At 34.4% G+C, this 26,517-nt stretch overlaps 1 protein-coding gene and 1 long non-coding RNA gene across 2 annotated transcripts in view; one reads left to right on the top strand and one right to left on the bottom strand.

Annotated features, from left to right (window-relative positions):
• LOC145720501 (uncharacterized) overlaps positions 1-26,517 on the top strand; it is a 132,109-nt gene that overhangs the window by 36,908 nt on the left and 68,684 nt on the right. The window contains exons 3-4 of the long non-coding RNA XR_014143469.1: positions 2,809-2,951; positions 26,254-26,331. This is a non-coding gene — a long non-coding RNA (uncharacterized LOC145720501). The remainder of the gene's footprint in view (positions 1-2,808; positions 2,952-26,253; positions 26,332-26,517) is intronic.
• TFPI (tissue factor pathway inhibitor) overlaps positions 1-26,517 on the bottom strand; it is a 547,151-nt gene that overhangs the window by 489,311 nt on the left and 31,323 nt on the right. The window lies entirely within an intron of this gene.

Genomic DNA, 26,517 nt, shown 5'->3' with positions numbered 1-26,517 from the left:
CTGCACTAGCATAAGATTAAGGAGATCATTCAGTCTGCACCACCAAAGTTTAGAGGTAAAAAGCGTGGGGTTCTGAGCATGCCTAGAATTGAATCCTGTTCCACTAGTTGCTGTGTGCCCTTAGGCAAATAAGTTAACTTCTCCATGATATAGTTTCCCCATCTATATAATGGGGTTATTACTAGGGCTTCTTCATAAGGTTGTTGTGATGATTTAAATATTTACGTCAAATGCTTACAAGAGTACCTGACATATAGGAAATATTAAATAACTGCTTTTTTGACATTAAAAAAAAAAAGAACTTAGGCAGTTAAATATCTTCACTGGTTACACTGAACATCCCAACAATGATTTCATGGACCAATTAAAAACATAATTTATGATAATTATGGAACAATTTGAGAGTAGGCTGTGACATCTGTTTGTCATTGAGTTTCACACCAGAAAAAAAAAGTTCTATTTCTTAAGCCTAAATACCCAGTCTTCCCAGTGTAGTGTCCAAAAGGACTGTTAATATTATAGGTTGAAAACACATTATGAGGGGTGCCTGGGTGGCTCTGTTGTTAAGCATCTGCCTTCGGCTCAGGTCATGATCCTAGGGTCCTGCGATCAAGCCCCGCATCAGGCTCCCTGCTCTGCAGGAAACCTGCTTCTCCCTCTCCCACTTCCCCTGCTTGTGTTCCCTCTCTCACTGTCTCTCTCTCTCTGTCAAATGAATAAAAAAAATAAATAAAATCTTAAAAAAAAAGAAAATACATTATGAATTATGTAGAGCTAAGCATATTACTAATTACATATTACTACATAATATGTAATAATTTTAATCCATTACTAGTATTACTAATACGCAATTTACTCTAAGTAGTGCCCTGAGCCAAATGCACACGCTTAACCAACTGGGCCACTCAGGTGCCCTTCCTGTCTGTTTAAGGATGGAAATAATGTCTTCTCCCTCAGTGTTTGACAAACACTTCCTCAGTACTTATCTACCACTCATACCACATATCTTGAAAATAATTATCTCATATCTGTGCCGGATTCTAAAACCATTAACCATCAATGGATGAATGATTTCTTATAAAATTTAATATCTACATTCATTTAGATATTTAGATATTTTACATAATAGAGTTTAAGTACACAGTGAAATGAATAAATTCTAGCATTAGTGTCTTTGAAGTAAGCTAATGTAGAGTAGTAGTTGTCAGATGGAAACAAAAATTTCTAACATTTTAAAATAACTGCATAATATTAAAGATTTATACTTTAACTGCTTCTGAATTCATTGGGATAGGTGCTGAGGCAATGGGGAGTATGTGGCCATACCCAAATGGACATTTAGGCTTAAACCATTTTAACAGCTGACAGTAGCAATTGTAAAAATAATCCTTTAAATTAATACAATGAAATATGTTTAGTGCCCAGAAGGATCAAAAAGTAATATTTTTCTAAAATTAATATTTGAAATAACAGAATTATCTTATGATTTAATATGATACAGCTTTATCAAACTAGATAATTTGTATTTGAATAGCAATCTAAGATGGCTCATTACCTTCCCTTGAATTATTTCAGATTGACCTTCAGTTAGACAGTGACATTGATTCTGTTCTTGAGCTCTGAGTTATGGAAAAACCTTTATTGAACACAAATCCCAGTTCTATCCTTTCCCATTGTGCTAATATTTCAAACCTAACAGAACAAAGCAATCAAGGTGCAAGAATAGGTACTAAAATCCCCTGTAAAGAGGAGATAGAGAGCATACTTTTCAAGAGTACTTTAATAATTACAAATATATGAAATAAGACTAACAGCAACATACTAAATTTAGTAACCTACATGTGGAGTTCATTTATGGAAGCAAGTATCTCCAAGAACTTACAGACAATAAAACCTTGACAAGCTCTAAATATTAATTCAGGAAGCTCTTTTTTTTTTTTTTTTTAAAGATTTTATTTATTTATTTGACACAGAGAGTTAGCGAGAGCAGGAACACAAGTGGGGGAGTGGGAGAGGGAGAAGCAGGCTTCCCACGGAGCAGGGAGCCTGATGCGGGGCTCGATCCCAGGAGCCTGATGCGGGGCTCGATCCCAGGACCCTGGGATCATGACCTGAGCCGAAGGCAGACGCTTAACGACTGAGCCACCCAGGCGCCCCTAATTCAGGAAGCTCTTAAAAATAGCCATTTCAGGCCAAGTCTTAGACCAGACATGGCAAAAAAAATCTAATGTTAAGAACAATATTTCTTTATATAATACATTACCTACTTCACAAAATATTTTTTATGTGTTATCTGTTTTCAGAAATACAACTCTGCCAGGGAGAAAAAGGTAAAATCTGATGTCCATTTTAGAATGAGAAACCAATGATTAGAAAAATTAGGTGATTTGCAGAGTTTTAGCTACTAGCAAGTGATGGAGGCAAAGCTGGACTCCAGTTCTCCTAATAACATCCCTAGGGTTCTTTCCACTCCATCCTCTAGCTTGTCACAGATTTGGAGTATAATCATGGAGCATATTAATATACTTTTGTGGTGAGAGGGGGGATTAGTTTTTCTTTTTTTAATTTAATTTAGATAGAATTTTGCTAAAATTACCAAAGGTAAAGTGAAGTTTATTTCTGCATCAAAGGTCCTGGATGGAGCATTTGTTAGTACTTTCTTGGCATCTATTCAACACTTCCCCAATAGCTCCAGATTTTTATTTGATAAAGGTGTGCTTCTAGGGAAACTAAATCTGCTCAGCTCCATTTTTAGAGCAAGTGTCCTGAGTTAAGGCAATCAAGTGTTTGTTTTTTTCCTGTTTCTAGTGATTGGTTCAGTTGAGGCATCTGACCTAAGCTGCTTCAATCAGACAGAGACCAAAAGATTTTCTGTGAATGGTGGACAAATTAGCCCTGCCATCCTGAATATACTGAAGAAAACTGAAACCCTGGAAGGCTGGGATCACCAGGTAGGGGAAATTACAAAGATAGAAACCGAGCCCTTAGTGATATCGAGTCTTGCATGACCTACTTCACTTACATGAACCAGTAAATTGTTTAGGCAAGTTCAAATCAGGCTTTTAGTTATTGGTTACTGAAAACATCTTAATTATTGATGAATTCATTAATTCTGAACCCAAAGTAGTTCCAGTCATTTTCAGTAATCTATTCTTACATTTAAAAGAAACTGCTCTCGGACATATGATCAAATTCCCCATACTACCGACGGTGAGTAGTACATTATGACGATTACTGACTTTTATTGTATACAGATTCTTAAACAAGGCTTGACTTCTTGAAGTGAAGTAATATGACTGGCTATCAGGAATCTTTGTAGAAGGAATCTTTGTTTACTTCTTAATTCATACTTAGTCTTTAAGACTCTGCTTATCTTAGGGGCCTACTCTATTATCTCCTCAGTGAATCCACATAGTTATTAGTGAGCCCTAAAAATGGATGAACTATAAATTTTGAACTCTGTGAAACATTGTGGGACAAAATAAATTGAGAAAATCTGTACATTTTCAAGAATAGATCCTTCTAGCCCTGAAATTTGCTTTTCTAATACCGTATATCTGAAATAAAGCTTTTCTATATTTATTGCATACAATAATTCTCACTAATAGATTTTGTGTAAAATAATGATTGGTTCTTAAATGACAAGATATAATAAATTCCTTGAGTATTATTTCTTTTTTCATTTTTTAGGTCTTCCCCTCATATTTTGCACAGTGCATTGCTTAATAGATACTGAATAAGAGTTTCTCAGTGAATCACCTAATGTTCTTAATGGACATCAATCTCATTATTATAGAATAAGCAAAGCAAGATTTTTGAGAAATAATATGTGATTAGAAAATATTTTGTGGTATTGATTCATGATATATCAATGAGTACTTATCATTTTCCCTAACATGTAAGTCTATTAACATCAGTAATAAACATAATGGCAACAACTTATTGGGGACTTATGATGAGCCAGGCACTGTTTTACCTATATTAACAGTTCATTTAACATTTATAATTATGCTATAAAACACATTACTATTTGGTCCATTTCATAGATAAGGAAACTAAATGTCTTAAGTTTCTATATAGAACTATTTAAGATTCTTGACAAGGGGTTACATAACTAGTGAGTGACCACGCCAAGATTCAAACCCTGACAGTCTAACAAATGCCATAAAATCTGGGAACACATACCATTGGCATCCTGCAGGAAGTATAGAGGGTTCCCAAAAAAGGGATGTGGAATTCAGGCTTAAATAAGCACCTGTATCCTGAAACCAATATTACACTGTATGTTAACTAACTAGAATTTAAATAAAAATTTGAAGAAAAAAAAGTGCCTGTAAAATTCATCCTGTACTGTACTGTCTGCCTCCTCTCCATGTCTATTCTCCATTAATTCCTTTAGTCCAACAGCACTTGCCTCTCTTGGCACCCCCTTCCCCCCAAAAAATGTGTCTATATCATCTGTAGTTTTGCATGTTTCTGGTTTATAACCTACCTTTTGTGTCCACATTTGTGGGTTTTTTTCCTCTTTCTGGGTCAGCACAAATAACATGGATTGTTTTGTAACCTAATATACTTGAAAACCCTGGTAGTCTGGCACTCCCATCCTCCTGCTTTGTTACTCTGGTTCTCTCACAAGGAATTTTGTTAAAAGTAACACCACCAGTCACCCGAGTGGCCTCCACATTCCAAACTACAGGACTCTGGGTTAACTCCAGTTTTCAGGGCTCTTGGTTTATAGGGTTTGAAATTTACCTTGTGGGTATTAACTATTTGGAAACATCCCAGAGTGTGATAATTTAAGATAGCTCTTCTCTCCCTTTCCAGAGCAAATCAGAGTCCTTGGAATAAGGAAAGTGGAGATGGAGATAGGGAAAATGCTTATTACTTGAAAGGAATATGAAATATGAAACATATGAAATATGTTTAATGCCCAGAAGGATCAAAAAGCAATAGTCCTGAGCAAGTGTCCTGAATTAAGGCTATCAGGTTTTGTTTTTTTTTCCTGTTTCTAGTGATTGGTTCAGTTGAGACATCTGACCTAAGCTGCTTCAATCAGACTGAAACCAAAAGATTTTCTGTGAATGGTAGACAAATTAACTCTTTCTTCCATCCTGAATATACTGAAGAAAACTGGAAACCCTGGAAGGCTGGGATCACCAAGTAGGGGAAGTGCAGAATAGTCTGACCATCTTGGGGTAATCTGGAACATCGGTAGGAGAAGGATAGTTCATAGCTTTGCCCAGTTTGTCACAGGACTTTCTAGAGTTACCCCAGTATTTTTGATTGAGGACTTGGAATGCAGAGAGTTTGCAACAAAAGTATATCTCAAGTCTGGTCTTAACTAACAAACAGATCCCAGCTATAAACCATGAGTACCAGCTCCCTCCCCAGAGGATTGGAGCTACAGTGCATTTGTTATAGCAGCAATTTGAAAGTGAACAGAAAACTTTAAGTTATAACAGTCTACCTTTTTAAAAATTCAATATAATTATGCTTTGTTACAATTTCTACAAATAGATTTTTACTGAATTGTTTCAGGAATGTTCTCACTGACTATAATTGTATGGCTGTGTTGCAATGTTATTCAGCTGCTTGGCTTCAAATTCTGGAATGACTGAACAGGAAAACAAATGACCTAAGTGAGTGCAGAATTTAGTTTGTTTGGGTGATAATCAGGGCCTTACATTTTTATGGCCGTTGGAATTCCCTTGTCAATATATTCATCTGAGAGCTGTGCTTTTAACATCTGGAAAGTATATGATCGTGAGTGTGTCTTTAAAAGGACAAACTCTATTAAGATTACCATTAGCATGACTATCAACTTTTAAAATGATTGATGTTTAGTTAATGCCTCATTGCTATATCTCAGAACTTCTAAAAATATAACATGACTAGAGCCTTAATACTAGACTATAGTTTCATGGCTATGGCCATGTGGAATGATAATCAGAGTTGGTCAAAAAATGATCTATTATTGTACTAAGTAAAATACATCCATGGAGCCAACTTGGCAAACTGGCAAGCAAAAATAAATAAATAACTGAGACAAACTTTTGGTTTAAAAACATCAGAAAGGAATTTTATTTGCTCAAATGTTTCCTTTGAATTTATAATTGCTGTTATTAACACATTTTTTTAAAGTCAAGAATTTTTTTCCTTCCTACATAATTTCACCCACACTTCTTTGATTATATGCTCTAAGATAATAATCATAGTTGCCAGTAAAGGCTTAGGAATTTTATAAACATCAATCAATGTCACAGCTAGAAGTAGATGAATCAAAGAATACAGCCATAAATTCTGAAAATGCCTTCCCTATGACACTAGTCAGTCATTACATTAAGAATCATTTTAGATTAAGAGTAAAATGCACTGCATCTTTATCAGGGCAGAAAGGGTTATATTATTACCTGGGGTAAAAAAAGATGAGGAAAGGAAGGACAAAGATCCTCCAATATGTCATTTGAAAAGAGATTTAGTTATAACCCTTACTCATCTTCTTCACCCTCAGGCCAAACCAGCCAGCTCTTGGGCTCTAGAATTTCTGGTGAGGTGAAATACAAATACAGAGGGAAGGGTCTTTGTGCCTGTAGATTAGAAGCAAGGGTAGTGATTTGCTCTGTAATCTGCTGATCTCAGGTCTCACCTTAATTCCCACATGTTCTAATGCATGGGGTAAAGTGGAGGATAGGCGTGTCTGGGTTCATCCCCTCTTGAAGAAGGATTATTTAGCGCAGGACCCATAGGACATGGAAAAGTAGCCAAACAAATTTTGAAGTAGCTATTTCAAAAGATACAGTCCATAGAGGGTTCCAGGGAGGACAGTATACTTTCAAAATTATTTGTCCCTCCCACTCCAAGTCAGAAACTGTGGAAACATTGCTAAGTTGTATCCTTGACTCACAACAGAAATAGAGCAAGCAACTGAGCTCTCTGTAGTGGTTAAAGTTTCCTACACCTAGAGCTGAAGCACTGTGCCTGGAGAACATAGATGTCTCTTCTTCAAAACTGCAAACATACTGTAGTTTCTGGCAGTCTTACTTGTGGAGTCTAGATTACCTTAAATGTCCCACATCATCTCCTTTATATCTTGGAATCTATGCAGGTCAGGGTTAACTCCTACTAACTGCCTTGAAAGGAAAACTCATGAAGAGAACTGATAGGCTATCTCTAGAATAGTCTCTCAAAAATATATTAGTTTTAAAACTTCCAGTAGTTGATTCAAGAAAGCAAGCCAGTGTCTCACTACAGGGCACTGTTTACCTAGCTCACACAAATGACTGGTTTACAAACTCATAGCTCAGTGTAGGCTTTCATAGTCGACCGGATCTTATGTAAAATATTCTTCATATCATCTTTGCCTAAAACAGAGGCTGTCGTGGAGACACCATCATCTTCTACCGGCCATAGTTGAAATATGCGAAGTCCCTTGATAAAACTACATCTGTCACACATCTGTCTTTCTAACAAGGCAAGTTTATGTCACATGGTGTAAATCCTCTAGAAGCAGTCAACTCAGACAGAGATTTAGACAGTATACAGTATATTTCTGTTACCTGGGCACTGATTCCTCTTTTACTTTGGAGGAGACAGCATTCTTTAGTAAATTAACTGAAGAACTCAAATTTACCTATAGTAAATTTGATAGTGTTGAATTAGATACTTCCACATGACACAATTCCCAAATGTATCCATGTTTCCCTAAATTTCATCTTGCTTAAACCTTTGTGAAATCAAGTTTAAATATCAGGAAGAAAAGAAAATATTATGAAACTGAATATGGTGATTTAAAAATAATCGTTAGAATTTTTGTAAGCAATTCAAAATAATTAAAACAAATTCTATCATAACAGATTTCAAAGAGGGTCTTTGGATTCAGTTTCCAGGACCAGCATTCTGTTTGGAAAGCCTCTAGCTTACAATGAAAACTGCTGCATTTTGCGATTAGATGAAATATTTTACTCAAATTGATAGTTTTTGGAATATCTCTCTGAAAGTGTTGTAGTTCTGGGATTCCTGTATTGCATCTACTATAAAATGCATAATCTCCTTAGACTGAAAAAGCCAAATCAGGCAATTCTTGCCATTATAATTGTTTTTTTTTTTTTAATCTTTTCCTGAAAAGCAAATTCAGTTGTCCTAAACTATTTATTCTAGAAACGTTTAAAATAATCTCAAAATGTACTCTAATTTATTTTCATGAAAATAAGACCTTATCCCCCTAGGTTATAAATATTTTTACATGTTGAATATCACCTTAATATCATATTAGGCTCCTTTCTCAAAAAAATGAGTCACTCGATTTAATATTTTTCATAAGAAGCATGCAGATTTTAGACATGGTTATGCCACTACTGTGTCTAACCTCTCTCTCATCAAGAAAATAGCTCAAATTAGAATAAGCTCTTCACTATGCTCATTGATCTTGCTTTGATTCTACAAATAGATTCTGTGTTCTAGCATGTACAGTCTTAAAATAGATCCTGTGCTATTAATGCATCAACAAAGCCTGTATCATATGACTTTAAGACCCAAACTCAGAAGGTTCTGGCAGATAAAATCCCCTTATTAAATGCCGTAGTGCATGATTTAGCCCCACCCTTGCTTTTACAATATCTGAATAATTTACAAACTATTTTAGATTAATACCCTATATCAAGTAGACAAAGCTAGTGTCCATTTGTATGTTGGTGGTTTGATTTGTTATAAAAAACCAAGACTCAGTATAAAAAACAAATTAAACAGTTGGCTAATTATTAGCAGAAAGAACAATTTAGTGTGAATGAAATGAAAATTAAATCGTAAGTTTTGAAAGAATTTATCAAAGTTTAAATCCCTCTGAAAGATGAACTAATGCTATTATTTTGGGATATTTTGCTGTAATTCATCCTAAAATGTTCACTAGGATACACTCCTTACCAAAAAAAGGGGAAGCTGGGGGAGAGGATTTCAAATATTTGTGGGTGTTTATGAACAACAAGGTGATAAAATAGTAATAGCATATCTTAAAAAAAAATTATGTCAAAACCAGCTCTTCCACTTTTTATGTTGCAATACATTGAAAATCTGCCCAAGGAACTTGGCAATGAAAATGCGCTCTTAATTTTAAAAATAAAAATGGCCCTTCCCACAAGTTCTGCTATAATTCAATTCTCTTTGGAAGTAAGATGGTCTTTTACCACGTAGTTTTCATTCTTTGTAATTACTTTTACCTAATTTGTATTATCAATATAACCTATTTTTTGAAGAAATTTATTTTGCTTCTTTTAAACATTAGTAACCCTCCAGTTCTTGTGGTACTGGATTGTCACTTTTTACTTTTTATTTTTTTTATGTATTTGTAAGTACATTGGCATGTATTTATTTATTTAGTCTCATGTTGTTTATTGAAAGACTATAACCTGCCCAGGACTATGTTGTGGAGAGAAAAGAACATGCTTAAAAAGCTTTCCCTACCCTATTTGTGAATTGTGACACCCAGGACTCCCCTGACTTGAGCTCCCAGACCAGATACCTTCTGTACCCCAAGGGGTTTCCTGCAGTCTCTTATTCCTCGGATGCAGATGCTTTTTCCTCAGTTGTGGGGCAGTCCAGGTTTAGTCTGAGGAAAAAAAAAACCAATAGACTTGCCAGGTTGCCATTTTGTCAGCTCCTGTCATTTATATAATTTAGTACTGTGAGTCACTTTAAATCCATTTTGAAATTAGTCATGGTCTAATTGTGTTTTCTTACAAATGACGAAAATTACAGTTAATGTCTTTTCCCAGTCCCTTCCTATTATACCATTTTTGGATCCCTGTGGGTAATGTAAGCCACCATCTCCATTCTCCTACAATCCATCCATACCTAAACAAGAGCAGCATCTCTGACTCTTCAGCACATAAGCTGACTGTGTACTAAAAACAACTACATTCCCCTTTATGATACCTGACCCTTTTGCTCACAGTAAAATTCCTGCTTCAGCTTCAGGTCAACTATAAGTCAAAGGACCATAATGATAACATTAAATTATGGCGAAAGTAAAATAGATTCCTTTCCAGGCTAAAATGAGAAGGAAGGAAAAAAAGACTTATTATATATAAATCATAGCAATAATTAGAACTTATCTTATTTAGCTGTTTCCCCAGGTACTGTCATAATATGAAAATGCCCTAATTTTGGTAAAATTTGGAATTTTAAGATTATTTATATTGCATAGTTAATATGATTTAAGTTATCGTTTTGGTTGAATTATGCTCTCAAAACTTCTCTATTGGATTTATATTTATAAACAGCAGCTGTGTTAATTCCTAATGAGCTCACTTATTAGGTGGAATTAAACAGTTTCTCATTTGCTTATAGCTTGTAGTAAAAGAGCCACAGATTATTGAGCTAACTTTTGAAAAACATACATGCTAAGATTGCTCTCCAACATATCTTTTAAAATTAATTATATTTATAGTAATCATCTTAAATTCAATCTAAAATAATTTGTCACATTTTTAAAATATGTAAACATTTCCAAGGACATTTAGAATACATTATATCTAAGCAAAGCCCCCAAAAAGTAAAATCTTTTCATGCATGATGTTTTATCAATACATCCCAAGTTTCTGTATTGGTGTTTCTTTTTACCCACTGCAGTCTTTCTGGTGATCAGTTATACACTCTGTATATGGAGAAATTTTAATATTTAGTCATTGTTTTACTCTGCAAACATATATTGAATTCTAGCCATATGCTATGAAATATGCTAATCATAAAGAATACTGAGACATTTGGAAGAAAGGAAACGCATTTGAGCATATGTATAAAGTAGGAATTATGAAAGTATTATAAATTATATTTTGAGCCTCTTTATTATATTTAATAAATCATATCGTTAGATTCATTGTATATTGTAAAGTATTATTTTTATACCACAATACTACGTAAGGTTTTGTAAAATACTCCAAATGGGAAATATGATATGCAGAACGAAGTAACAAATATCTATGTAACCATTGCTCAGCTTTAGCATAATTTAATGTTTTCACATCTTTGCTTCATTTTTTTTTTAAAGTGAAGCATTACAGATAGATTGAAGCTCTCTGCACACCTCTCTTAGATTCTCTCTCCTCCTTTCCCCAGAAAAATTCACTAACTTGAATTTCTGTTTCATTATTGCAATTCATGATTTTATACTTTTAATACATAGGGATTCTAAAACAATACTTGGTATTAATTTACATATTTTTTATACTTCCATGAATGGCATTCAACTTTATGTATCTTTACGTAATTCTTTTCCCATATCAATGTTATGCATTTGAGATTTATCTACATCAAATTAATTCTAATAATTTCCAAATGAAAGCAGTGATTTGTGAGAAATTTTTTGTGTTTCCCTATTAGTGTGTGGGAAGCATTTCTCTAGAGGTTATTCTTGGAAATGGAATTGCTTGGTAGGGTATAAGATAAGTTTAGTCTGTAACCTTTCCAGAGCAGTGGTACCAATTTATTCTCTGTCAACATTGTATAAAAGTTTATGTTTCTTTCCATCCTTGCCAACTGTTGTATTTTCAGACTTTATATTTCTTGCCAAACTGATGAGCATGAAGCAGTAAGTTGTTGTTTTGATTAGTGGAGAAATGGATTCCTTTTCATAGGTTTATCAGCTTATTGACTTTCCTCTCATGCATATATTTTCTGTTCATATTCACAGACCAGTTTTCTACAGGCTGTCAAGTTTTCTTTTTGCATTTTAAATACAAAAGATCTAAAAACAAAGGTGTCCTTTGATAACCAGCTAAAGCACCATAAAAATTTATAGAAGCTTCTAAAGTCCTTATGGTTGTCATAAGAACTAAATCAGCTAAAGTATATAAAGCATTTATCAAGCCTGGCACGTGACATGCACACAATGACATTCACCACTCCCATCATCATCAATCATTATCATCATCTTCGTTATATTATTATTATTATATATCAAATTACCATATATATGTGTATCTATTTCCAAACTCCATACTTAACCACCAATTCTCTTTGGTTATTAGATAACTGGTATCTATTTTCTATTCCTTTAATTATGTATTTTTGTATGATTTTGTTTTACATGTGTGCTTTGTAAGAAGCATATTATAGGATTTAGTTTTTTCAAATCCACTTATTTCTAACTTTATACGTATGTGAAACACAGTTATACTCAAGTGATTACTGATATATGTAGCTTAATTATCTTAACCTTATTTTATAATTTATCACCCTCTTCTTTTAACTATTTTTTCTACTTTCTTGTCTACTATTGAACTGATAATAGTTTTCTATATTTTCCTTTTCCCCTGTGATATTTGGAAGCCATTCTTTCTATAGTTGCTTTTATGTTTTTGATATACATTCTTAACTATAAATTTTTCTGTCAAGGCCTAAAGTAATCATTATTTTTATTCTCCTCCCGAACACTGCAAGTTCAGCATGCTTTAATTACTCATCATGTGGCTCTGCAGTCTTGATATTTTTGTCTGTAGTTTCATGTATATTTTGATTAACATATAAAAAAGGTAGTTCGATTTTTCAGTGGAAATAAATTGTATTTTGTTTTCTTTCCCACCCTCACTCTACATTTCTTTTTGCATAGTGAGTATTTTTTCCTAGCTGTCTCTAATTATCCCTGGGGCACTGTAGTTCACAACCAGGTCTAATGATTATGCTTTATGGGTTCCTGCCCCGTCTGCCCCATTGGGATATTAGAGGTATTGTGGATTCAGTCTTCAGGGTGGCGCTTGGCTCAAGTTATGGACTCAGGACTGAATGCTCCCTTCCCAATTTATCACACTAGCCAACAGAATCCCAGGCAGAAAATAAAATGACTAGCATGTTGGGGCTGGCTGGCTCAGTCAGTAGAGCATGCGAGGGATTGTGGGTTCGAGCCCCATGTTGGGTATAGAGATTACTTAAAAATAAAATCTTAAACAAAAACAAATGACTAGCATGTTTTTGCAGCCTTATTTTATAAGTAGGATACTGCTGGCTACCTTATACCTAAGCTATAAAGCAGTGTGCCTGGTTTTGATCACTACCAATTCTCTTGTTTTGTTAAATATTTTAATACCCATATCCCAAAGGGGCTAAACCACGGATATACTTCTGCTGGCTTCCAGACCCAAACCCTTCAGCCTCACTTACTCCTTTGCGTTTCTGGTTCTATTACTGGTTCACAGAGATACCTAGCTTGTTTTTGAGGCTGGTATGTCTTTTAGATTGTGTTCAGGTTTTATTTATCTGTCTTTGCTTTTGGGTGTGCAACAGAGAATAAGCATCAAACCAAGAACATCCTGTGCTATTGTTAGCATAAGTCTTGAATTGGTTCTTCTAAATCTAGATATGCTTAAAATCTAAATTTCATATTGAGGAAAAGAACTATGACTTATACTTTATTTTACACAGTCATTCATGAAACCATGGAGTTAAGCACAGTTAACGATGAGGATGATTCAAAATAAATGACCAATAACTATTAAATAGTTAACTGAATGGATGTTATCAAGGTTGTTACTTTTTGTGAGGGAGCAGTCTGTATATTATCGGAAGTATATTAATGAAATTTTATGACGGCTATGAGTATGCATTTATATAAAGGCAAAAATAATTCCTCTTTTTTTCTATATCAAATTTTTTTTTAAAAAATCACAGTTTGGAAAATAGAATACTTGCCTTGTATTAACTTATCATAGATACATAGTTGCTCAACAATCCCAGTATATTAGAAGATGTAGCAATGGTTAGATGAAAAAGGGAAAAAAGAGTCTATGCTGTTCTAGTTAAAATTATAATTACTACTTTGATTATGTAACAAGACTTAATTTTAGGTAAGGTCACATATTTATGTTTATTTTTTCTTATTTCCAAAATCAGATATAAAATTTTCTAAACTCCTCCTGTTGTCCACTGACCAATTTAAATTTATTCAACTTCCTTTAAATATAGACTTACTTTCATTACTTGTTTGAGGCAACAAGTCTACTACTTGTTAATAATGGGCTGTTTTATCACTTTTTTTGTATTTCTGTGTAATTTCTATGCTATTAACCATGTTCATTTCCCACTATTACATTATATACTTGGCAGCAATTATCTCAGATGATTTATAGAAAGGTACTGCTGCTGAATTCAGAAGTTATTAAAATAATACTTTACATGTTTCACCCTTTGTTCAGAACACTTTAACATGCATTAGCTCATTGAATTCTCACAACAACATGAGAAAAGCAGTCTAAGCATTCTCCCTGCACTTTATAAATCAAATACAGTGACCTCTGATAATTATCTGTCTACCCACCCATAACAACAATGGAAAATAACATCCAGGTAATTTGGTTCAAAACTGTTTTCCTTCAGACATTGCAAAAATATTGAAGTAGAAGACAAATGATAACAGATAGTAAGATATGACTCTAAATTACAATGAAGATCATGAATTACTTGGGTTTTTTTTTTCAGATTTTAATTTTAATGAGACTTTCAGTACGTAGATAACCATTCTTTCTTTCCCCCTGTAATGCTTTCTGGCCCAGTGAGTTCTAGGCCAGAAGTTGTCCAAGAAATGTACGCTTTTCCAATGGCACCTCTTGGTAGGAGTCTTCCAAGGACTCAGGCCTGAACTGTTCTCAGCAAGAGTTCAGTATTTAAAAAAAGGGGGAGGGTTCCAGTAATGAAAAATTGTAAATGTTAGAAAACTAGAAAAATAATTGTATTACCTGTAGAGAAAGGGTATATGTAGTTCTCTACTGAGAACATTGGAACTTAACTTTCAGGCAAGAAAATGGATGGGTTTTCCAAATGTTTTTTGATAGGGAAAAGTTACATTAAAAGAAAAAGATTTATTCACTTGAATTTGTTTAGCAGTAGTAAAGACATTGGTCAGATTGTATATTACATAAATGATCCTACACATACAGATATATTATAGTATTAGACTTTGTGTAAAGTAAAAATGGATACACCTTTGAAATCTAGGATGAATATATACATGTATAAATATAGGTATTCTTCATCATACTGAAAAAAAGTATCACATATATGTCATACATACATTTTCAGAGTGGATGATACTTGGAAAAAAAAATTGGGAGGCCAAACCAACTAGCCCCTGCTCATGTTAACGATTGTATAAGAAAGGAAAGGAGCAGGATAAATTTGAAAATTTATCATACAGTACAAAGGTTTTTCAGTACATCTTTCATAATATTATCAATTATTTCATACTAATTTATGTAATGCAGATTTTAAAAATAATTACCTTTCCATATATTTTGAGGCAATATAAAATGAGTTAAATAACTGCATATGAATAATTTCTAGCTAAAATGATTCAGATTGACTGTATTTTCATAAGCTCCCTTTCCTAATTTTCTTTATGGACTCATACATAATGTTGAAGGTCATATATTTATCTCTTAGTCTTTATTGTTTTCCATTTGCATTATTATGGCAATTAAATGAAAAAAGTGTCAGGGAATGAGATGTATTAAATACAGGATGCCTGAGGATATAATATTAAACACAGATTCTGCTATTACTATCAAAATGAATATTAAAATAACAGTGCTACTTTGAGGGTAATGCTTCTTTGGAGAATATTTTCTAATAAGCTCACCATAAAATGATAGATAATTCTACTGACCTCATAAGTTTTCTGTCGAAGAGAGCTAATAAGCTGTTGAAAACTGTTCAGATACAAAATTCTTCGAGATTATATTATAATCAAGACTATTGTCAAAAACTACCAAACATGAATATGATTTCTTGACAAAATTAAATCTAGCAATGAGAAGAATAGACAATCTAATTACACATTATTTAGTTTTTCAAATAATGACCTTGCTTACTTGATAATAAATGCTCCACTCACATTCCCTCTAAGAGGCTGGGCATACGTAGATTTAATGTCAGAGTCTGGGTCAACAAAAAAACTGCAGTAATTATCATTATTTCACCATCATCACAGTTGAAACATTTGAAAAATTAGGCATTAAAAATAGTAGACATTTAGAATACCAGAAAGTTCTGTGACTGAAAATGTTCCACTGGCTTTAAAAAAAAATGTAATTAGCATGTCTCATGCTTACCTCAAGAGCCTTGTCATCATCTTATTTTGTTCATTAAGCTGCAGAATAAGAATGAGAAGATCATTAATCAAATTGGTATCATGTACATATATATATAAATGACAAATGGATGTGCAGGGGAATTCTGAATGGATGTGCAGGTAAGATTTAGATGACAAATGTGGAGAAAGCCCTAAAGCAATATTGAAAGTTTTAGAGCTTTAAAAATTCAAAGGATGACCTTTAAAAAGATACTCCCCATATGGTTTTTAGAAGCCATAAATAAACATTAAAATCTAATCATATTAGTACTCATAAAACTATAGGTATCAGACATGATTATCTTAATCAAGATACAGGTAGAAAGTTCATGCAACCTGTTATATAAACAACATCATCATGCCCTAAATTTATGACATTTCCATTTTCTTCAAAATTTTTATTTTAGCTAATCATGACCCTGAAATTAAAATATTTTTATTTCAATTCTTCTGAATATCTGCATCTTGTGAAATCTATCATCCATACCTTTTTACTACCTTTAACAGCCTGGGACAACCACCATGTCCTTTGGTCAGCTATACTCAAGCACACTATCAGTGGTGTAGCTGGTCTTCAGCCAGCTCTAGAATTTTGCCTGGCCTTCATCTTACTGAAATCCACTACCAGTGACACCTTGTTTTATTTTGATTTGTTTTTCACATTACACGTTTGAATGTGCTTTTGGTTTGTGGAGCTTACTTTACTTGGGAAACCTAAGCTAACATCACAGCTACAGTAAAATGTATTCTCACTACATTTTTTGTTGTTGTTGTTATGTTAGTCACCATACAGTACGTCATTTGTTTTTGATGTAGTGTTCCATGAATCACTGTTTGCGTGTAACACCCAGTGCTCCATGCAATACATCCCCTCCTTAATACCCATCACCAGGCTAACCCATCCCCCCCACCCCCCTCCCCTCTAAAACCTTCAGTTTGTTTCTCAGAGTCCATAGTCTCTCCCATGGTTTGTCTCCCCCTCTGATTTCCCCTCCTTCATTTTTCCCTTCCTTCTCCTAATGTCCTCCATGCTATTCTTTCTCACTACATTTTCATCATCGTGCTCTATATTACCTCCAAAATGTGTGCTTTTCCACTGCCAACCACTTCCAAAAACTAGATTCTATATCTATTATTCAAAATAATGAGTATCATCTTAGTTTGGGTATGTTGCTCCTATGAATAATCTGTTCTACACATCTTCACTAGATGATGAGCTTCTTGAGGGCAAGGACTAAGTTGTTCATCTTGGTGTTCCCAGAAATGATTATAATAGTAAATGTATGTTGATAAAGAAGTAGAGAAACAAATGTGTAAATGAGTGAATAAATAAAATAGCATATGAAAGAATTCAGGTTTTTCTTTATACTTTTCTGATCCATTCTTAATGACACTATACTTTTACCTCAACTATAGCCACAGGCTTCTATAATGAATATCTTGTTCTTTATTTCTCCCTTTTCAATATATTACATCCTCTACTGTCTTACTTATACTATTTCATCTGCCTGATCATTTCACCCTTTTGTTTGAAATTCTCAATGAGTCCCAAATGATATAATCAATGACAAAATCCAAAAAGAAACAGACACCACTCAACTTCTCTCTTGTATAATAAGAATACATGTTACCTGGAATGGGATAAACCATTCTCTCTCTCTTTCATGATGTCACTAGCTCTCCCATGGGTCTACTGTCCTCTCTGAACTCTTTCTCTGTCCATCGGATTCCTGAGCCCATTTTTATTTTCTAGCCATAGCCATCATGGCTCCTTCAGATTCTTCTCCAGATCATGACAGTTGAGCTTTAATCTCTACCACTCACTGGACTGTTTTTCTTAACTCAAACGCACTGGCTCAGCTTGATCATTCACACAAAATATTTTAATGTTTGCACAGAATATTTGCTCCCTGAAATCATGGAAGGGAGGCAGCATCTTGTGATTAAGAAATATGACCTGTAAAGCCCACCTTAGCAGAGCTGTGGGCAGAGCAAGTGATGTGAGAATAAAATGTGGAATGAAAAGCGCTAGTGTTGGATTCAGTCGACATGGCTAGCTGTTACAAGCTGTCTGTCCTTGGGCAAGTTTCTTAATCTTTTGTTACCTTAATTTCTTCATTTGTATACTGGTAATTCTAATGAGATCAACATGGAATGTGAGGGTGATCTGGCTGTAATATCTGCCCCCCTCCATTGATTGCCAGGGTTGATTCACCTGATGTGAATGGCTGGGTGGATGTCCCCTTCTTCCCTCACGGCTCCGTGTGTGTCCTCTAGAACATGTGCACTCGGTGGGAGAGGATGGTTCTTGGGTCAAGTGTACATGAGAAGCTACACTCCTCTGCTAGAACCTCTAAACAAGTTTTCTAATAGGACCAACCTCATAGGATTAGTATAAGCATTAAATGACCATACACATAGAGCATAGAATCATACCAACCCATTATATGCACTATAAAGTGTTAAAGGGTCAATTATTTTCTAATCCCATCAAGGCTTAGGTTAACTAAAACCTCCAATCCAGACTTATCTGCAGACCCCACTCACTACCATTCCTGGGACAACTAAAGCACAGCTATTATTTCTTTTCCTCTGGGATTGTCTTCCCTCTATTATATTACCAGTTCAGGCTTTCTCTCTCATCCATGTTCTTTGCTCCTCCTACCTGGGGAGAACACCTATCAAATATTTGTTTAATTTAATCCTATTCAAGTGGAAATCCCCACTTTGAATTATGAATTTTTGGCAAGTACAGTACTTTCACTATTTGCAGGAGATATGTTTAATATTGAAGAATATGATTAGATCTTTTGCAATCCTTTTTTTCCCCAACTTGAAAATTGCTGATCTGAAAATAGAAACCTCATCTGGTCATTAGCCTCTCTCTGTTAAGAGCTCAAATGCTCTCCCTTATTTATTAGATGAAGACAGAGTTAACATGTACAACTAATCCTGGCAAATTCTGATATTCCAGCTCATCAGGCTCCCATTATGAATAACTATCTTATAGAAGACTTGCAGTTGTTTAAACTAGATAACTAATTGGAATAAAATGTCTAACGTACTAGTTAAAAAGATCAATTACTTGAACATAGTTAAAGAAGAATACTAACTCTAATGTAGTTGTTGAAGTTGTATAAATGCTCATTAAACTTTATATGTCATGGTATTCAAGTCTCTTATCTCAGGAAATATTTGTTTATAACAAATGCTTAGTTTCCAGTGCCATCCATCTTTTATTTTTTTAAGTTTTTATTTAAATTCAAGCTAGTTAACAAATACAGTATAATATTAGTTTCAGGTATAACCATCCATCTTTTAAATAAAAGGAGGAAATAAAATGGTCAAGATATATTAAAAATAAAAATGGCAAGCTGTCCTAATGGTTAAAAATATTCTTTATTGCATAACTAATCCTAGTAGTGGTCAACATGTAGATTCTGACCACTCCTTCTTTTAGAATACTTAATATATTTTTAGTACTTCTTGAAAAAAAAAAAACCTCTTATTTAGAGAACCAAATATTGTGAAGGCGTTTCATTGTCCACAGACCCCCTAAACTTTTTTATCCCTCACAGGTATAGAATCCAAACTCATCTTCACATCCAATGAAAGACTCCATTGGTTGATTTTTAAAAATGATTTCTTATATGACAAAATAAGAATTTTTTGAATAAAATCCTGAAAGACTGAATAATCGTGGCCCATAGGAGAGAAACCTCCCATCTGGTACAGGATATCAATTATTTAAAAGTGAAAATGTCATTATCAGCTAATCTAAAATAAACAGACAACACACCCTGACTCCAGTTAGCCTAAACAGGAAAGTGAGAATGCCATAGGGAAACTGAGACAATTGACAGCAAGCCTGGACTACAAGGACAGAGCAGGAGCCAAGTCACGGATGACGCAGGATTTGACCATTTTCCAGATGGATGCCCACTGCTGCCGTCGGAACTAAGACCGTCGGAACTCTACCAACACACAGCCGGACCCTCACTGCCCCCCAGCACACTCTAGTCTGCCAGTGCTGTCTCTGACTGGCCCTACTTCAAACGCTTCTCAATGGAAGTATATTCACCCTGGATTTCTACATATTACAGGTTGTGTTTCACTTGTAAAAAGTAAATATTTTACTATACTGAGTGAGTCACAAATCATTCCTGTAAACAATTGTGAATTTTTCAGTAACAGAGTTACAAATACCATTCAGTGTGTGTGTGTGTGTGTGTGTGTGTGTTTATGTGTGTAGCTTGGGGATTTTTTTCTTTTTTTTTTTTTTTTAAGATTTTTATTTATTTATTTGACAGAGAGAGACACAGTGAGAGCAGGATCACAAGCAGGGGGAGTGGGAGAGGGAGAAGCAGGCTTCCCGCGGAGCGGGGAGCCCGATGCGGGGCTCGATCCCAGGACCCTGGGATCACGACCTGAGCCGAAGGCAGACGCTTAACGACTGAGCCACCCAGGCACCCCGATTTTTTTCTTTTTAATATTTTCCCAACTCTCATAATCCATAGCTAGCTGGAGAACCTAAAGATGATCTGGAGGGGAAAAAAACACAATAATATTTCATTGGAATTTGTATCTCAATAGTAAACACAGTCACAATAATTCAGTAAAGAAGACAGTCAATAGTCATATATGTAAAAACTTATCAGTCAATAATGGCCAACAGAACTGGGGAAGAGACAGCTTTTAAAATATGTGAATCATCTTTATATCAATATATATCTATTTATATAGATATATAAATTAGGTATAAAGAACAGTTACATTTGATATACACAAAGGCTTAAAAAGGAAACAATGAGTTTAATTTTAGAGCAGTGATTTTGGAATAAAAAGGTAATTGTATCAATAAGGCACACGTTCTGTGTTATTTTTTCTAGGAAAGATGAAGAATTTTGGTTAATGTCTCCTTATGTGATCAGGGGGAAACATGTCAGCCAATAGTCTGTAGCTGGAAGATCATCTCATAACAGCAAAACAGACTGGACCATGTAAATGTGGAACTGACAGTCGTGCTCTCCATCACAGTGTCCCTCCTGTTGCACTCAGCTCTTCAATATACAGGCAGTGGTGTGCTGCTAAAATATTTAACAATTAAGTTTTCTAAGTGCAGTTCCAGTGCTAGCATTGGTTGGTATAGGTGTAACAAAGGTGTAACCAAAATTTCAGTTGTTTGTCAATAATGTTAATGACTATTTTGCTTAATTAGGCCAATAATGTTTGAATACTGAAGAATATCTCCTCCATTTTTTATTTTCTATTTACATTGTGAAATCTACAGAATCCACACCCTCTTAAGTTGACACTTCATTATTAGCATTTTAACCCATTACATGTAAATTGAGAATTTATTCAGTTTATAACTTATCAAGATATTTCTACTGGATGTATATATCTAGTTTATACATGTGTTAAGATGGTGATTCCGGGGCGCCTGGGTGGCTCAGATGGTTAAGCGTCTGCCTTCGGCTCAGGTCATGATCTCAGGGTCCTGGGATCGAGTTCCGCATCAGGCTCCCTGCTCCTTGGGAGCCTGCTTCTCCCTCTGCCTTTCTCTCTCGCTCTGTCTCTCATGAATTAAAAAAAAAAAAAAAGATGGTGATTCCGTTTTTACTTCATCTTTCACCAGATAAATTTAAAGAAGATTAATGAATACAGTAATATTATATAGTACTTTATATGTTTATATACAAATACAAAATATTTTCTAATAACTGGTTGACTTGATACTTTGTTAAAATTTGCTTTATTAAGTAGTAAGAAACAAATATAAAATAAGTCACTAAAGTGTGATTCTGGATCTCTTTCTGGCCAGGGTTCCTTTGAGAATGACCATGTAAATATACATACAACATTTTGAATTAAATAGTTGAGGATGCAATAATCCCAATATTTTAGAAGTGCACATACACATATATATGCACTCAATTTCCATCTGATGCAAGCTTTTATTTATTTTGCTGAAAAACAAAGACATGCTAAATTCCTTTTCCATAGCCCAAATGGATTTATACTTTAAATGAATAAAAAGCACAATGTAAATAACTAATACAATTTAAAACTTCCAATCTTTTCCCAGAAAATTAAACCAAAGCGTCTAATCAGTCCAACGTGTTTAAGTGGACAAAACCTGATTTAATTATGTGGTTTCTTTCTTTTTAAAGTGTGACTTGGTACACGATGTGACTCATTAGAAGTTGTGATATACCCTGCCAATAAAATCTAACAGATTGCACATTAAAACTGGATAATTAAGTTAATATACAAGACATAAACTCACACATTTCATTTTGAGCTTCTAATCAGACACCAAAGGTAAGACAAATATTTGAAGCCAAATGCTTCAAATCAGCATACACATGATATGTTTAAAAAGGCAGACTTACTTCATTATTTTAGCACATGTAACACTGTTAAATGCTAAATCACAGAGGAAATGTAGATTCTGACCACTTGTAAAAGAAGGCATCCGTACTGAAGCAAGAGTCACGTTCTTAGCGTTGTTCAAAAACATAAAATCATGCCTAGAAACCAGGATGACAGCATATAAAAATAATGCAAATGTGTTTCCTATTCCTTAGGCTACAATCTAAAATAGTGACAAAAATATAGAAAGCTATTGTAATGGATATATGTCTGGATTTTTAACCACCAATATTTGAACATTCTTCCAAATTGAGAGAAATATGTTTTGAATTCCAAAACAGAAAGCCAAGGAGTCACATAGTATCTCTATTTAACCCCGTGCAACTTAAGTTATACTCAATTATATACAACGTATGCTCATAATTGGTGCTTATACTAGGAGTCTTAGTGGTAAGGTGAAGATTTGGGCAAAGTCTAGAAACAATTCAGTGGAGTCAGGGAGAGTCCACTTGCCAGATCCTCCTGTGGCTGTCCGATTATTCTGACCAAACATGTATTGGGTTATGATGGTAGCTGTGTCTTCTGCTGTCCTATCCCTTGGTATCTGCCAGTATCCCAGTTCTGATTTTCCAGATGTGTTGTTGTTTCTAAAAATTACTCCTTTTTCATTTGAGACTTAATTTAAAGTTGCTTAAAACTGAACAGTCTTACTGATACATATTTACAGGGTAAGGACAGTAAAAATATGTGGTCATCATATGAAAGAGAACAATAAAAGTACATTATATCAAAATAAAGTATAACACATTTTAAGAATAAATGGTAAATATAAATAAATGGGAAAAGGTGGGAGAAATAGCCTTATAAAAAGTTCTTGCCCATAATAAAGTAAGCAAAATTATTAACTCCTTTATGGTCAATCCAGAAAGATGTTCTGAAGTAAGTGAAATCATGTTAGACACTATTTAAGGGGAAAGGGAAGGGAGAGAAAGTCAGAAACTTTGGTAGTCTTTAAAGGAAAATAATTCTAGGCATGTGACATTACTTTAAGAGAAGGAAAAAAAAATCAAAGATGGGAATGAAAAAATGGCATTAGGCTTCCTGGGAAGAAGTTCAGAAAATTGTTTGGACTTTTAAAAAGAAAGAAAAGGAGAGGAATGCTTATTTAGTAGAAGGGTTTGATGTATAGAATAAGGACCTAGATCAAGCATCTATAGTGAAATAGAGAGACAGAAATAAACTTCCTGGAGCTAGGAGTGGGTGTGATATGTTCAAAATAACCTGCACTAGAACCCCTGTGGCAGTAGAAACAAAGGTAGATTGCTAGGGCAGACGCTCTGGGGGTGAGACGAGTATTATAAGAATCTTTTGTGAAATGACCATTTCAGAAATTGTTCTAGAAGAAATGACATCCAGGACAGTGCTGAGGATGACAGAGGTTGGAGGTATACGGGAACTAAATGAAGAAGCAGCAGGATATTACAGTCAAAGTGTATGACAATCAAAAGGGAGTTACACTGAAAATCACTTTATGTCCTCACCTGAGCTATCAGCAAAATGATACCTTTTTATCCAGTTAGTCAGATGTTATACGAGTAGGAAAAAGTCAGGAAAAAATGTGAGGGGAATTGATCTTCATCTTGTGTAGTTGAAGTTGACAACAGATCACCCAATCAAATTCGAAGTGCAAACAGATGCTCTAGGAAACTGGACCCAAAACATGAGTGTGAGGTAGAAGAAGTAGGATAAAATTTATCACTAAATCAGGAGACTTGAATTTTATGGATTTGATGAACTGTGGTCACTCAGGCTTCAAGATATACCCCATTTTCTGGCTGCTACATTGGGCATAGTCTTTCTTCTCGTATAGAAGTAAGGGAGAAAACAATGATCACAAAGTTGAAATCAGAAGAATAAGACTCATTAGGCTGACCACTGGATGTTGAACATAAAGATGTTCTTCTTATTATTAAAATCTGTTAACTGTAGATCAATCTGAAAGCTACGAAAGTAATTACCTCCTTTTGCTTTTGGTGATATAACTCTGTGAAGTCAAAACAATATTTTGTTTTTAAGCATTAAACTTAATATAAAATCCCTGACAAAAAGTTCACTGTGTCCCCTGATTGAAAATTTTATCTGAATATTTTAGTACACAAATGTCACCTTGAATAATACTCCCAAAAGCGTCTATTATTTTCAGTGATCAAAATTTTAACCAAGTTATAGCAAAAAGGGGAAAGAATTTCATTCTGTAATACTAAGAAGCTCTCACTCTTAGTTAAAATAGATAAGCTGATAATAAGGTGAAGGTACCATCTTCAAAGTGTAAGATGGAAATCTCTAAAAGAAAATGTGCACCTTTTCACCTGAATTTTTTTGTGTGTAATTGAATGTGAAAATCCACCTTTGGAAGCGTAGAAGGAAATATCCAGGAAAATGCCAGAGTAGTGTGAATGGACCTAAAAGAGAGATGTTTTATATTGATAGGTCAGGGAAGTTTTCCTCCAAAATATTGCAATAAACTGTGTCCTAAAGATTAATTAGAATCAGGCCAAGTAAACAGTGGCCAAAAGAACATTCAAGATAAACCAAACGATATGTATAAACACTTCAGAGAAAGAGCTGGAGGCCAACTGGGAATTTAGAGGGCACTAGAATGTAATGAATAAAGAGGAAAAGTGGCTTCAGATAAGTAGTTACTGGTAAAGCCTGATAGAACATGTAAAGGATATGAATTATATGCTGACTAAAATAAGAAGGGGGTTATAAAGTTGAGGTTATCTATGGAAAATGGTAGAGGAGAGTGAAAATGGAAGCAGGGAAACCAGGAAACATATTGCTATTCCAAGAGAGAGCAGGGCAACCTGGATTGGGTAGTAGAAGTAAAGAATAAGAGAAGAGAATGGATTAAAGTAGAAGGATTTACTGAGGGATTTCAAGTCAGACAGAGTTCAGAAGGGGGAAGAAAGTGGAGGACAATACCAAGATTTCTGGCCTGAGCAACGAAGTGGAGTAGGGGTGGTAGCAGTAAATGGATATCAAAAATTCAGTATTGAATGTGGATAATTAGAGATGTTTGTAGGTTATGCGTGTGATAATGTAAGTAAACAGCTGGATATACAAGACTGAAAATGACAAAATATCTTCACTAGAGAAATGAATTTGAAAGCAAACATATGAAAGGCTTTGAGGGCTTATCAGAATGGATAAAGGTGAAAAGTAAAACGCAAAGATAAGTATGCCTAGGATTGAGCCCCAGCGTTGTAGAAGAGGATTAAGAAAGGTCAGACAGGTAAGAGGAAAACCAGGAGAATGTGCTAACTCTTTTCATAAACAAATCGAATGTTTCTAGAATAGATTCTTAGGCCACAAGGAAAATCTCAATAAGTAATAAAATTTAGAACATGTTTTTAGTAAACTGATATAAAAAATATAAATTAATACCAAAACCTCAAAAATATGATCCAAAAAGAAAAAAAATTGATAAATTGGACTTCATTCAAATTAAGAAGTTCTATATGTAAAAACCATTGTTAAGGAAAAAAACATTGATTGGGGGTAGATATTTGCAAAACACATTTACATGTGTTAGGATGCAAAGCAACAGAAACTCATCCGTTGCTGGTTGGAATGCAAAATAGTACAGACCCTTTCAGAGACAGTTTGGGTGTTTCTTGCAAACCCAGACATAATTTTATCATACTATTCAGCAATTGTGCTTCTAGGTATTTACCAAACTGATATTAAACTTTATGTCTCCACAGCAATCTCCACATGAATGTTTATAGCAACTTTATTCCTAATTGCCAAAAACAGGAAGCAAGCAAGATGTCCTTCAATAGGTGAGTGGATAAATTGTGGTACATTCATACACTGGAATGTTGTTCAGCAATAAAAAGAAATGAGCTATCAAGCCACAGAAAGATATGGATAAATCTTAAATGAATATTGCTAAGTAAAGAAGCCAGATTATAGACGAACTTGATGGCCAGGTATGTGATGTTCTGGAAAAGACAAAGCGTAGAGAC

This window comes from Leptonychotes weddellii, chromosome 3, assembly GCF_054177405.1.
Source record: "Leptonychotes weddellii isolate Sample4059 chromosome 3, ASM5417740v2, whole genome shotgun sequence".
Taxonomy (NCBI): Eukaryota; Metazoa; Chordata; class Mammalia; order Carnivora; family Phocidae; genus Leptonychotes; species Leptonychotes weddellii.
Note: the sequence above shows the minus strand (reverse complement) of the source record. Positions and strands in the feature narration are given on the sequence as shown.